Source organism: Geotrypetes seraphini, chromosome 8 (assembly GCF_902459505.1).
Source record: "Geotrypetes seraphini chromosome 8, aGeoSer1.1, whole genome shotgun sequence".
NCBI classification, from domain to species: Eukaryota; Metazoa; Chordata; class Amphibia; order Gymnophiona; family Dermophiidae; genus Geotrypetes; species Geotrypetes seraphini.
In genome coordinates, this window is record NC_047091.1 from 1,972,765 (window position 1) to 1,984,970 (window position 12,206).

The 12,206-nt window shown below is 39.3% G+C and overlaps 1 protein-coding gene across 5 annotated transcripts in view; it reads left to right on the forward strand.

Moving 5' to 3' along the window:
* DRAP1 (DR1 associated protein 1) overlaps positions 1 to 12,206 on the forward strand; it is a 70,366-nt gene that overhangs the window by 5,781 nt on the left and 52,379 nt on the right. The window contains exon 2 of one of the 5 annotated variants that reach the window (XM_033957453.1): positions 1,237 to 1,308. The exons of 3 other annotated variants lie outside the window; for them this stretch is intronic. The gene's annotated coding sequence lies outside the window, so the exon portion shown is untranslated. Of the gene's footprint in view, positions 1 to 1,236; positions 1,309 to 11,375; positions 11,557 to 12,206 lie in introns of all 5 variants that reach the window. One more of the 5 variants, XM_033957454.1, reaches the window with a different exon arrangement.

Here is a 12,206-nt window from a genome sequence, read left to right on the forward strand (position 1 = left end):
AATGTGGTTGAACCAGAGCACCTCCCTATCATTTCTCTGCATAGAAGAGAAATAGAAGTTGCTTATCTATAATAGTAGTCCTCCTTGTGATAGTTGATCTTACAGCCACACGAGTAGTGATGTCACCATGACACAACCAACTTAGAATAGTCTCAAGCCTGGAAAGCCCCAGAAAAGGTTTCTGTGCATTCACCAGCCTTCCCGCCTAGTGTACTTACTGTAACTACTGTACCTTCACGTCCCCCTCTGTGTCGTGGATAGCTGGCGGCAGCTCAGGAGAGTGGGAGGGTTTGTGTGCTTGTAAGATCAACTGTCCAAGGAGAACTACCATTATAAGTAAGCAACTTCTATTTCTCCCTTGACAGCTGATCTGTTCAGCCACACAAGTGGTGCCTCCCAAGTTGTACAGGTAACAGATATATTATCATAGAAGTAGAAATAGTAAATATCTGGTACCTGGAGTGCAGAAGGAGGAGGGGAGTTGGTTCCTCATAGTAAGGTCTGCAGAACTCCGAAGGCTGAATCCTGCTGTTTTGCCATGTCTATACAATAACGCATAGTAAATGTGCATTGACATACACATCACTGTGGTGCAAATCTCCTGAGGTGAGGCTCTGAAGATATGCTCTTGTTGTGTCCATTGACCTCAGCACATGAGCGGAGACATGAGGTGCACCCGATGGTGAAGTTGAGTGCTTCGAGTAACACAACTGTATCGGCTTTGAAATCCAAATAGATAAAGTCCCTTTAGTAACAGGTTTTAGGTTTCCCTGTGACCTGTAACAGTGGTGCTCAACCCTGTCCTGGAAGTGACAGCCATGCAAATCTGCTCCATGCATATTCATTAGGGCTATCCTGAAAACCCGATTGACCTGGTGGTCCTCCAGGACAGGGTTGGGGACCATTGACCCATAAGACGGAAACAGTTATGATGGACGATCTCGTATTATGTGTACGTTGCAGATAAATTGTGAGAGCTTTTGTGCAATCTAACATATGGAGTTCTCTTTCTGCTGCTCTTGAATGTAGAAGAGAGAAAAATGTAGGCAATGTTATGATCTGATTCAAATGGAATTGTGAAATGACTTTCAGTAAGAATTTGTATATGTCATGCAAGATCTGGGTATATGGTGGATAATATACTAATGCTTGGAGTTCTCCAGTCCTTATTGCTGAAGTTATTGCGATGATAAATAAGGTTTTCCATGCTAAATTCTTGATGTCTGTCTGTTGTAGTGGTTCAAACGGAGGATTCATAGCATGTAGTACTAGATTGAAGTCCCACTTTGGAAAAGAGCTGTTTTAAAGGTGGGTTTATGCGAAAAAGACCTCTAAAGTATCTTTTTTAGCTAATGAATGTCATGTCAACGGTATGCTGTCAATTGGATCATGGAAGACATACATAGCTGCTAGGTGGGTGTGAACAGAGTTGTGTGCTAGGTCAGACGAAGTTAGGTGTGTTAGATATTGAAGAACCTGAGGTATGGTATATGATATCAGTTGAAAGCGACAATGTTGACACCAGTTAATAAATCTTCTCCATTTAAACAAATAAGACTGTTGAGTGGAGTCTGCTCTAGAAGTCATCAGTATGCGGAGGACCTCCAGTGTGAAAAGCTGTTCATTGGTTAATGAGGATGAAGAAGCTAGGCCGACAGGTTGAGAGAGACAAGGTTGGTATGGAGAATGTGACCTCCATCTTGAGTCATCAAATCTGGAACTTTTGGTAGAAAATAAGGGGGTTAATGAGCTCGTCTGAGTAGCACAGGAAAACACACCTGTCTTGGCCAATAAAGAACAATAAGAATTAGGTATGTATTGGCCAGGAGTTCGTTTTGCAGGGTTTGGGATATTAATGGAATTGGGGGGGGGGGGGGTAAACATATAACAGCTGAACTGTTCAAGATATTTGAAACACACCCTCTGCTAGTCTGTTGGGTTCTGTGAACTTGAAACAAAACTTGTTGCATTTTGTGTTGTGTGGGTATGTGAAGAAATCTATATGGGGCTTTCCCTAATGTCAAAAAGGGTCTTGCATAATCCTCGTCTTTAATGACCATTCATGTGAGGCTGTCTGCTTAGTTTCTCTGCTACCATGTTGTCCTTGCCTGGAAAGTAGATGGCATATACAGTCATGTGAAAAATTAGCACACCCCATGAAATATTCAATTCTTTCTTAAGAAATGTTCACATGTCAATGTCAAATCTGTTTTTATTTATCTCTGGAAAAGAAAGTGATTGTAATTGCAGGTAAACAACAAAAATTTCCTTGATTTACTCATGAAACAAAAGATATCCACAAAAATGTGTATTCTAACTGAGGAATAAATGAGGACACCCCCACATATCTTCCCACTTAAAGTGGCTCAAATCACACACATGAGGTACACATGATTAGAACATTGTTACTCAACATTTTGAAGGAGGTTTACCCTACTTAAACCTCAAGTCTCCAATACTTCACCCAACCTCCACAATATCCAACATCCCTCTCCACAAAATTACAAGTTGTTCCACATGCTCTCATATATTTCAAATCTGGCAAAATGTGGCCTCGGGTATACCTCCTCCACCCTTAGTAATGTTCAATAGAGGTAAGGATATCGGTGTTTTTATTCCTCATTGGCCCACATTCTTTTATTGCAGTTATTTAGGTAAACTTTTTTTTTAACTTTTTAATTTTTTTATCCACCATAATCTTTTTAGAAGTTTCCTTGAGATTATTCTATTTAAACATATTCATTTTTTTTTTTTTAATTTTTATTTATAAAATTTTCATTCTTACAATAAATGAATAGCATAATATTTAATTTATAATAATTATAGTTGTATGTACAATATCATATCATATATATTGAATCCCTTTCCCCTGTTATTTGTTTTTTCATTTTTTCTCATAGTAATTTCTATATTTCCCTCCCTAACCCTATATTATTATTATCAATGTGTTAAGATATCTGATCTTTAGAATATTTTGTCAATGGATCCCATATTTTCTTAAAATTTTTTATATTTCCTTGTTGTAATGCCAATATTTTCTCCATTTTATAAATGTGACACACCGAGTTCCACCAGAATGTATAATTTAGCTTGGTATAATCCTTCCAATTTTGTGTGATTTGCTGCATGGCAACTCCTGTCAATATTAAAAGCAATTTGTTATTGTTTGCTGATATTGGACTTTGTGTTCTCATTGCAGTACCAAATAATATGGTATCATATGAGAGACCAATATGATTTTCTAGTAATATGTTAATTTGGGGCCAAATTAAATTCCAAAAGGCTTTTATGCAAGGACAAAAAAAAAATTAAATGATCTAATGTCCCTACTTCTATTTTACAATACCAGCATCTATTAGATCTAGTATTATCTATTTTTTGCAAGCGCGTCGGGGTCCATAACACTCTATGTAATAAAAATATCCATGTTTGACTCATAGATGCTGACTTTGTTAATCTTAATCTCCAGGACCAGAATCTTGGCCATTGAGATGCAGAAATTGTCTGTCCAATCTCAATGCTCCAAATATCCCTAAGTCCAGTTTTCTTTTTTTTATTTAGAAATCCATATATTAATTTATACCATTTTACGGCTTGGTGTCCCAAGAAATCCGCCTGGAAACATAAAACTTGCAAACTATATTGGGTATTAAGATCTTTCCATTCAGGGAACCCTACCTGAATGGCTTGCTTCAATTGCATCCATTTAAAATATTGTGTTTTATTTAGTCCAAATTTATTTTGCAATTGTGAAAAACTAAGCAAGGAACCTTCTGATATGACATCATTCAATGTTCTTATTCCTGCATTTATCCATTGTTTCCAGACGATTTTAAATCTGCCAATTCTGATCCTGGAGTTTACCCAAATTCGGCACTTTTTCTGGATATAAAATTAATTGGAGCAAATCTGAAGTCCTCCCAATTAATGTTCATTGTACGAAAGGACTATTTGACCCATATTCATTTATTTGGAAAGAAGATGGAATAAAATACTTAGGAATTATGATCAAAAATACAATTGAAGACACAGTCAAAGAGAATGAAAAACTTTTATTGAAAAAAATAACAGAAATGTGTGAGCAATGGAATCCATTACATCTTTCTTGGTGGGGAAGAATTCAAACAATTAAAATGATGGTATTGCCTGTAGTTTGTTATCAAATGAGTATGATACCAATATTTTTTCAGGGGTCATTTTATAAAAAACTTAACAATATTCTTACAAAATTTGTTTGGTTTGGGAAAAGACCAAGAATTGCTTTAGTATCATTACAAAGACCAATTGTGGAAGGGGGGGTAAATTTTCCAAATTTTTATAGGTATCATCAAGCCTATATTTTAAGACAGGGTATGTATTGGATCCTCCCAGATCTCATGGAAAATGTACCAGATTGGCTGTATTTAGAATGGCAACTCCTGTTCCCTTTATATCCAGAACATCTAATTACCATAACAATGCCTAGGAGATATAAAGATAACAGAATCTTTTTAGATACATGGAAAACATTGAGATACATAAGTAACCTATCACCAGAACCAATAGCTAAATCTATATTTAAACATATTCAAATAAATTGTATACTTAGCTTAGCATGCTACTGGGTTACATGATCCGACATGTTTCGCAACAATTTGCTTTATCAAAGCTCTGGGGGATCCTTGATAAAGCAAATTGTTGCAAAACATGTCAGATCATGTAAGCCAGTAGTATACTAAGCTAAGTATACAATTTATTTGAATATGTTTAAATAGAATAATCTCAAGGAAACTTCTAAAAAGAGAGGTGGTGGAGAGTAAAACTGTGACTGAGTTCAAAGAAGTGTGGGATGAACACAGAAGATTTAGAATCAGAAAATAATATTAAATATTGAACTAGGCCAGTTACTGGGCAGACTTGCACGGTCTGTGTCTGTGTATGGCCGTTTGGTGGAGGATGGGCAGGGGAGGGCTTCAATGGCTGGGAGGGTGTAGATGGGCTGGAGTAAGTCTTAACAGAGATTTCGGCAGTTGGAACCCAAGCACAGCACCGGGTAAAGCTTTGGATTCTTGCCCAGAAATAGCTAAGAAGAAAAAATTAAAAAAAAATAAAAAAAAAAATTTAAATTGAATCAGGTTGGGCAGACTGGATGGACCATTCGGGTCTTTATCTGCCGTCATCTACTATGTTACTATATTATGGTGGACAAAAAAGTTAAAAAGTTTTAAAAAAAAGTTTACCTAAATAACTGCAATAAAAGAATATGGGCCAATAAGGAATAAAAACCCCGGTATCCCTACCTCTATTGAACATTACTAAGGGTGGAGGAGGTGTACCTGAGGCCACATTTTGCCAGATTTGAAATATATGAGAGCATGTGGAACAACTTGTAATTTTGTGGAGAGGGATGTTGGATATTGTGGAGGTTGGGTGAAGTATTGGAGACATCTGTTGTATAACTCCCAACCATTAATGAAACAGAGTTAAACAGTACCATCTTTAGTGTGAATGCTACTTAAACCTGAGACATTTAGTTTGGTGTGCTCATGACTGCTGTGGTGAGAGTGAATACTATGGTGAGATCAAAAAAGCTGTCTGAGGCCTTCAGAAAGAAGATTGTAGCAGCTTTTAAGTCTGGTAAGGGATTTAAAAAGATCTCGAAAAAATTTGACATTGGCTATTCCTCCGGAAAATGGAGGACTTACCAAACAACTGCCAACATGCCCAGGTCTGGCTATCTAAGAGATGCTAAAAGAAGTCTCCAAAAACCCTTAATTGTCATCATGGGCCCTACAACAGGCTCTTGCTACTGTTGATGTGAAAGTGCATGCCTCTACAATCGGAAAGAGACTGCACAAATTTAACTTGCATGAGAGGTGTGCAAGGAGGAAACCTTTGCTCTCTAAGAGAAACATCAAGGCCAGACTGAAGTTTGCCAGAGAGAATGTAGACTTCTGGAATATTTGTTCAATAGACAAATAAGTCTAAAATTGAATTATTTGGACATGTTTGGTGTACACCAAATAGAGCATTCCAGGAAAATAACCTCATATCAACTGTAAAGCATGGAGGTGGAAATGTCATGGTTTAGGGATGCTTTGCTGTAGCAGGACCTGGCCAGCTCACCATCATAGAATCCACCTTGAATTCTACCATGTATCAGAGGTGCTTGAGGAACATGTGAGACCATCTGTAAGAAAATTAAAGCTGAAGCGGAACTGGACCCTGCAGCACAACAATGACCCAACAAGGACTGGCTGAAAACTAAGAAATGGAGAATCCTAGAGTGGCCGAGTCAAAGCCCTGATCTTAATCCCATTGAGATGCTGTGGGGTGATTTGAAACGGGCTCCTCAAACATCTCACAGCTGAAAGAATTCTTCATTGAGGAGTGGGCCAAAATTTCCTCAGACCGATGTCAGAGACTGGAAGATGTCTACAAGAAATGTCTCGCTGCAGTTTTTTCATCCAAATGGGGTAATACTAGCTGTTAGGGTGTCCTAATTTATTCCTCAGTTAAAATACACATTTTTGTGGATATCTTTTGTTTTCATGAGTAAATCAAGGAAAATATTTGTTATTTACCTGCAATTACATCACTTTATTTTCCAGAGATAAATAAAAAAAAAGATTGGACATTGATGTGTGAACATTTCTTAAGAAAGAACTGAGTATTTCATGGGTTGTCCTTATTTTTTCACATGACACTATATGCACTTCTAGTTTGATGACTAGTTTCCAGATTCGGATTGCTTCCTGATACAGTTGTCGAGATCCCATTCCACCTTGTTTGTTTATGTGGAACAGTGGTTCCCAAACCTGTCCTGGGGGACCCCCAGCCAGTCAGGTTTTCAAGATATTCCTAATGAATATGCATGAGAGAGATTTGCATACCTGTCACTTCCATTATATGCAAATCTCTCTCATGCATATTCATTAGGGATATCTTGAAAACCTGACTGGCTGGGGGTCCCCCAGGACAGGTTTGGGAACCACTGATGTAGAACATTGCTACCTGGTTCTCTGTTTGTACTCTTATCACCTGTTCACGAAGATGGGATTGGAAAGCCTGAATTGCTAAATGAATTGCTCAAAGTTCCAGGAAGCTGATGCTCCTGCTGACAAGCAACGGATTTTAGAGACATGTGTGGAGTATCTAAGTAAATGATCTCCCCACCCCTTCTTTGAAGCATCCATTGTTAACGTTACAGTGTGCTGTGGGGGAATAGAATAGCATACCAATGAATGAATTGTTCCAAAGTAGCCACCACTGAAGATCTTTGAGAATCTGTGGATTCAGTGTTACTAGTGTTGGCAATGGTTGGAGATATTGATTCCATCTGTCCTTCAGAAACCATGTGTAATCGGGGTTGTTTAGTACTTGGACTATGGTAGCCATATGTCCTAATAGTATCAAAAGAGTTTGGGCTGTCACTGTTTAGTTGTATGAGGTCTTGAAACTTCAAAGCTCTTTGTTGAGGCAGATATAACTGCTTTTGTTGTGACTGAATTCCATCTGTTGCTTAGGGTGAAAATTGGATTTGTGAGGATGTATTAAGAATCCGAGCTGATGTAGGGTTTAGTGCTTGGCAATTTTGTTCTGGGGATGTAACAGAAACTAGCCAGTCGTCTAAATATGGAAATAACAGAATTCCTTGATGACAAAGATAGGCTAATACAGTTATCACACACTTGGTGAATGCCCCAGAATCTGTGCGATGGGCTAAATGGAAGAACTTTGTATTGGTAGTGGACATTGTTGCATACAAATCTCGGGTATCACTGATGCATTGGGTTGATCAGAATATGCAGATAGGCATCTTGAATATCTGTTGACAAAATTGAACAATTCTCCAGGAGTGGAATTATGGAAGAGATTGATAACATATGACATTTGTCCTTGGAAATTGTTGAGTGCATGGAGGTCTAATATGGGTCAGAATCCTCCTGTTTTCTTTGGAATGAAGAAATAGTTTAAGTAAAACCCTTTTCCTCTGATTTTCTAGGACAAGTTCTATCACTCTGATAGCCATGAGTCATTGGACTTCCTGTTGTAACAGTAGGAATTGAGATACCTGAATCCATTTGAAACATGGAAAACGTTCTGGCAGATGAGTATGGAAGTTGATTTTGTAATCACATTTGATTATTTTGAGAACCCAGGTGTCTGTGGGAATGGTCTGCCAAACAGCTAGAAAAGACTGGTCTGACCCCTGCTGGTATGTCCGATTTTCTTTCTGGTTGGGATTTTGGTGTTGCAAGCTGAGATAGCTTTTGTGGTCATTTAACCATAGGCCGTCTAGAAGGTCCCTGAGTTGTGAACCTACATCCTGATCTCTGTGGCTGGTATTATTTATAATTATAATTGTAGATTTTTTTTTTGCTGGGGGGTTGTTGGGTTTTTTGTTTTTTTTTTAGAAGTATATGGTTTCTGATTTTGATAGTATGGCAAACATATGAAGATTTGGAGTATTCTAAGGTGTCGCTTTCTATTGTATCTAATCTGAGTCTTCTCCAACAGCACAACAGCAGTAGCCTGTGTCACTTGCCAGGGAGGCGCCAAGAGAAACTCTCTGGCTCAGGAGGCTTACCGTCTCTTTCTGCGGATGGTATGTCCTCTGCAGGCGTTTTCTACATCATATGTGGCAAGAGTCAACAATGTACCAGTCGACTCCCTCAGCAGTCAGGCTTTGGATCTTGGCAAGTGGGAGCTGTCCTCAGCGGTGTTCCAAACCATTGTGTAGTGCTGGGGTCGGCCCCGCTTCATTTTCGTGGGCACGGCACAGGGTATGATGATGCCTCAATTCTTCAGTCAAAGATCTGAGCCCAACTGCACAGATCTTGATGCTCTTGTGCTGCCGTGGCCTCAGGGGATTCACATGCATGTCTTTCCTCCCCTGCCCATGATAAGCAGAGTTATTCAGTGGATAGCGACCCTTCCAGGCTGTGTCATTCAGGTATGCAGATCTGCTGTGTCTTCACAGAGGTCACAGCCTTCGGTTTCACACCCTTTCAGACCTGATTTCTCAGGATCTGGTCTCTGTGGAGGACCTGAACTGCTTTGCTCTTATGGCATGACTTTTGCATGTGCATCTTTAGTGCACACAGGCTATTCAGAGGGAGTTATTGCTACACTTCTCAAGTCTAGGAAGTCAATTGCTGTGTCTGCCTTCACTAGGGCATGGCAGATTTTCCAGGATTGGTGTGACCAGGAATGGCCAGAGCCATATTCTGCTCCAATTTTGGTGATTCTTGCCTTTCTTCCAGCTGGTCTAGATACATGCCTCTCTGTGACATCCCTTCGTGTCCAAGTGGCTGGGCTTTCTTGTTTGACAGCCTGGGTGCTGTCTGGTTTTAGCACAGCTCCCTTGAGCCTATTCGAGATGCTTCCCTCTTGGCCTTGACTTTCCAGATTGTCTTTCTGGTCGTTGATCCGTGTCTCAGAACTTCAAGTTCTTTTTTTGTATTGAGCTGTTCTACTGATTCTCGGTGTCTGATTTTTCCTTGCACATGGGTCCTCCTTTCCTGCCAAAATTGATTTCGGCTTTCCACGTGAATCCTGAAGTACTTATGGCTACTGCAGTGCCTCTCATCGCTGTGTTGTAAATGTGGGCACCCTGATCATATTTTTAGAGTATTCTTCAAAGTTTTATAAAATCTTGTCAAAATGCTGTTCGTTAAACAGTTGGTAAGGTTTCAATTTGCTTGTGAGGATTATCCATAGCTGTATACAAGTACTGAGTGTAGTTAAATTGATGTTCTGCTATCCTACCTGTTAACATCGTATTTTGAAACATTCTTTTACACGTTATCCATGGTTTTCATGTCTCTATTCAGTGGTGAATCAGAAAATTCCTTAGAGCGTCTAGCTTTTTGAGAGCAGACCTGTGTTTTATAACTCATGAAGTATATGACAGTGTCCACAGTTTTATGGTTTTCTAGTAAAACTTCATGAATTGGTAAATAAATTCTTTTGGGAAATCTAAGTATTTTAAGACTATAAGATTTTGCTCTCTTAGACCAGGCTTTGTTGTAGTAAGAATTTATAGAGCCTGTACCAACCTGTTAAGAAGTCAAGGATATGAGGTATCCTTTGGTTGAGAGGAGGGCGATGGTTCTGGTGGAGATGGTCAGACAGAAGACCTGGTGAATTACATTGAGGTGATCTTGCTGAGTATGGAGGGTTCATGGACAACCCCGCGAAAGACAAAGGCGCGCGCCGACAACTGAGCGCAAGATGGAGGCGCGCGCTGAAGAAAATTACAGTTTTTAGGGGCTCCAACGGGGGTTTTTGTTGGGGAACCCCCCCAGTTTACTTAATAGAGATCGCGGCGGCATTGTGGGGGGTTTGGGGGTTTTTAACCCTCCACATTTTACTGTAAACTTAACAGGGAAGTTTTCAGTAAAATGTGGGGGGTTATAACCCCCCACGCCCCCCCAACGCGGCGTGATCTCTATTAAGTAAAGTGGGGGGGTTCCCCCCCATGCCCCCCCGTCGGAGCCGTAAAAACTAATTTTCTGCGGTGTGCGCCTCCACGCTGCGCTCAATTGTCTGCGCGTACCTTTGTCCCAGCGCGCTTTTGACCTGACACCAGTATGGAGACTTAAGAACATGAATTCTGTGGTGTCTTTCCATAAGAAGAGTAAATGGCTGCTTCCATTGAGGATGTTGTTGAAATAGACCATAATACAGGAGTCGTATGGATCCGTCAGTCATTTTGTGATCGCATTGTTCACCTCTTTTAAAGCCTAGTTTTTGTTTGGATGATATTTTAAAAATTATCGCCGTGAAGTCAAATTCCTTATAAGGAATAATGATTGTCTTCTGTTTGTCGTCGTCTTAACTAATATTTCTGTCACTTCTTCGTCTTTTTGGGGGAGGGGTTGAGGAAAGCTGGTAAGACTACTCGAAGAGGTCTTGTTGCAATCGCGGAAACTAATGGAGGGGGCATGGAGGGACAGCAGTTACAGTAAGTACACTAGGTAGAAGATTGGCACATGTGTAGAAAGCTTTTCTGGAGCTTTCCAGGTTCAAGACTATCCAAGGGCAGTTCCATCACGGTGCCATCACACTTGTGTGACTGAACAGATCATCTGTCAAGGGAGAACAGAGGTTGAATTAGGGAAGGGAAGTACATAAAAAATGCAAAACAAAAACCGAGGTCCATTTTTTTCCTGGCTCTTAAATTTGAAGGGTGTTCAAGTTTTCTAAATGTTTTCATCTGTGTATTTAGGATGGGCTGGGATCTTTTTGCTCTTAATGGGATAATTTTATACTCAATTTTTGCAAGTGTTAAGCAAGTTTTACATGCAGGAAATTCTAATTACGGAGGTATTATGTGCATAAAAGTACATGTGGCAAAAATATTGTACATATGTTATATGGCTTGTATGTAGGCATTCTGGCAGCAGCATTTTGGTGGAACTATATGATACACGTAAGAACATAAGAGTTGTCATACTGGGACAGACCGAAGGTTCATCAAGCCCTGCATCCTGTTTCCAACTACTACTACTACAGTACTATTTATCATTTCTATAGCGCTGAAAGGCGTGTGTAGCGCTGTACATTCAACAGGTAATAGACGGTCCCTGCTTAGAAGAGCTTGCAATCTAATTTGGACAGACAGACGAGACATAAAGGGGTGGGGAGTTTCTTGCAGAGGGAATAATAGAATGGACATAGGTATCTTATGTCAAGTATGAGTTAGGAGATGCAAGCAGCCAGCCAATCCAGGTCACAAACACCTGGCAAGATCTCAAGGAGTAAAACATATTTTATGCTGCTTATCCTAGGAATAAACAGTGGATTTCCTCAAGTCCATCTTAATAATGGCTTATGGACTTTTAGGAAATTATTCAAATCTTTTTTTTTAAACCCTGTTTATCTAAATGCTCAACATTCTAGGGTGGATAAGAATCGATGATTTAAAAAAATTATTTTAAAAAAATCAGATTTTTTTTAATTTAAATTTATTTTTTCTTTAAATTGGGTTTTTTAAAAATAGATTTTTCCTCATTTTATTTAAAGATAGTTTTCTATTTAAGATGCATTATAGTCCAAAAGTTATTCATCATGAAATAAGTATTAATTTTTAATAGTGTAGCATGAGGCTTGTATATTCAGGCAAGTTTAACCCTCCCTTTTACTAAGCCGCGATAGAGGATTCTACCGATACCTGGAGCATATAGTGCTCTGGGCCACAGTAAAAGCTAATGCTGTCCAAT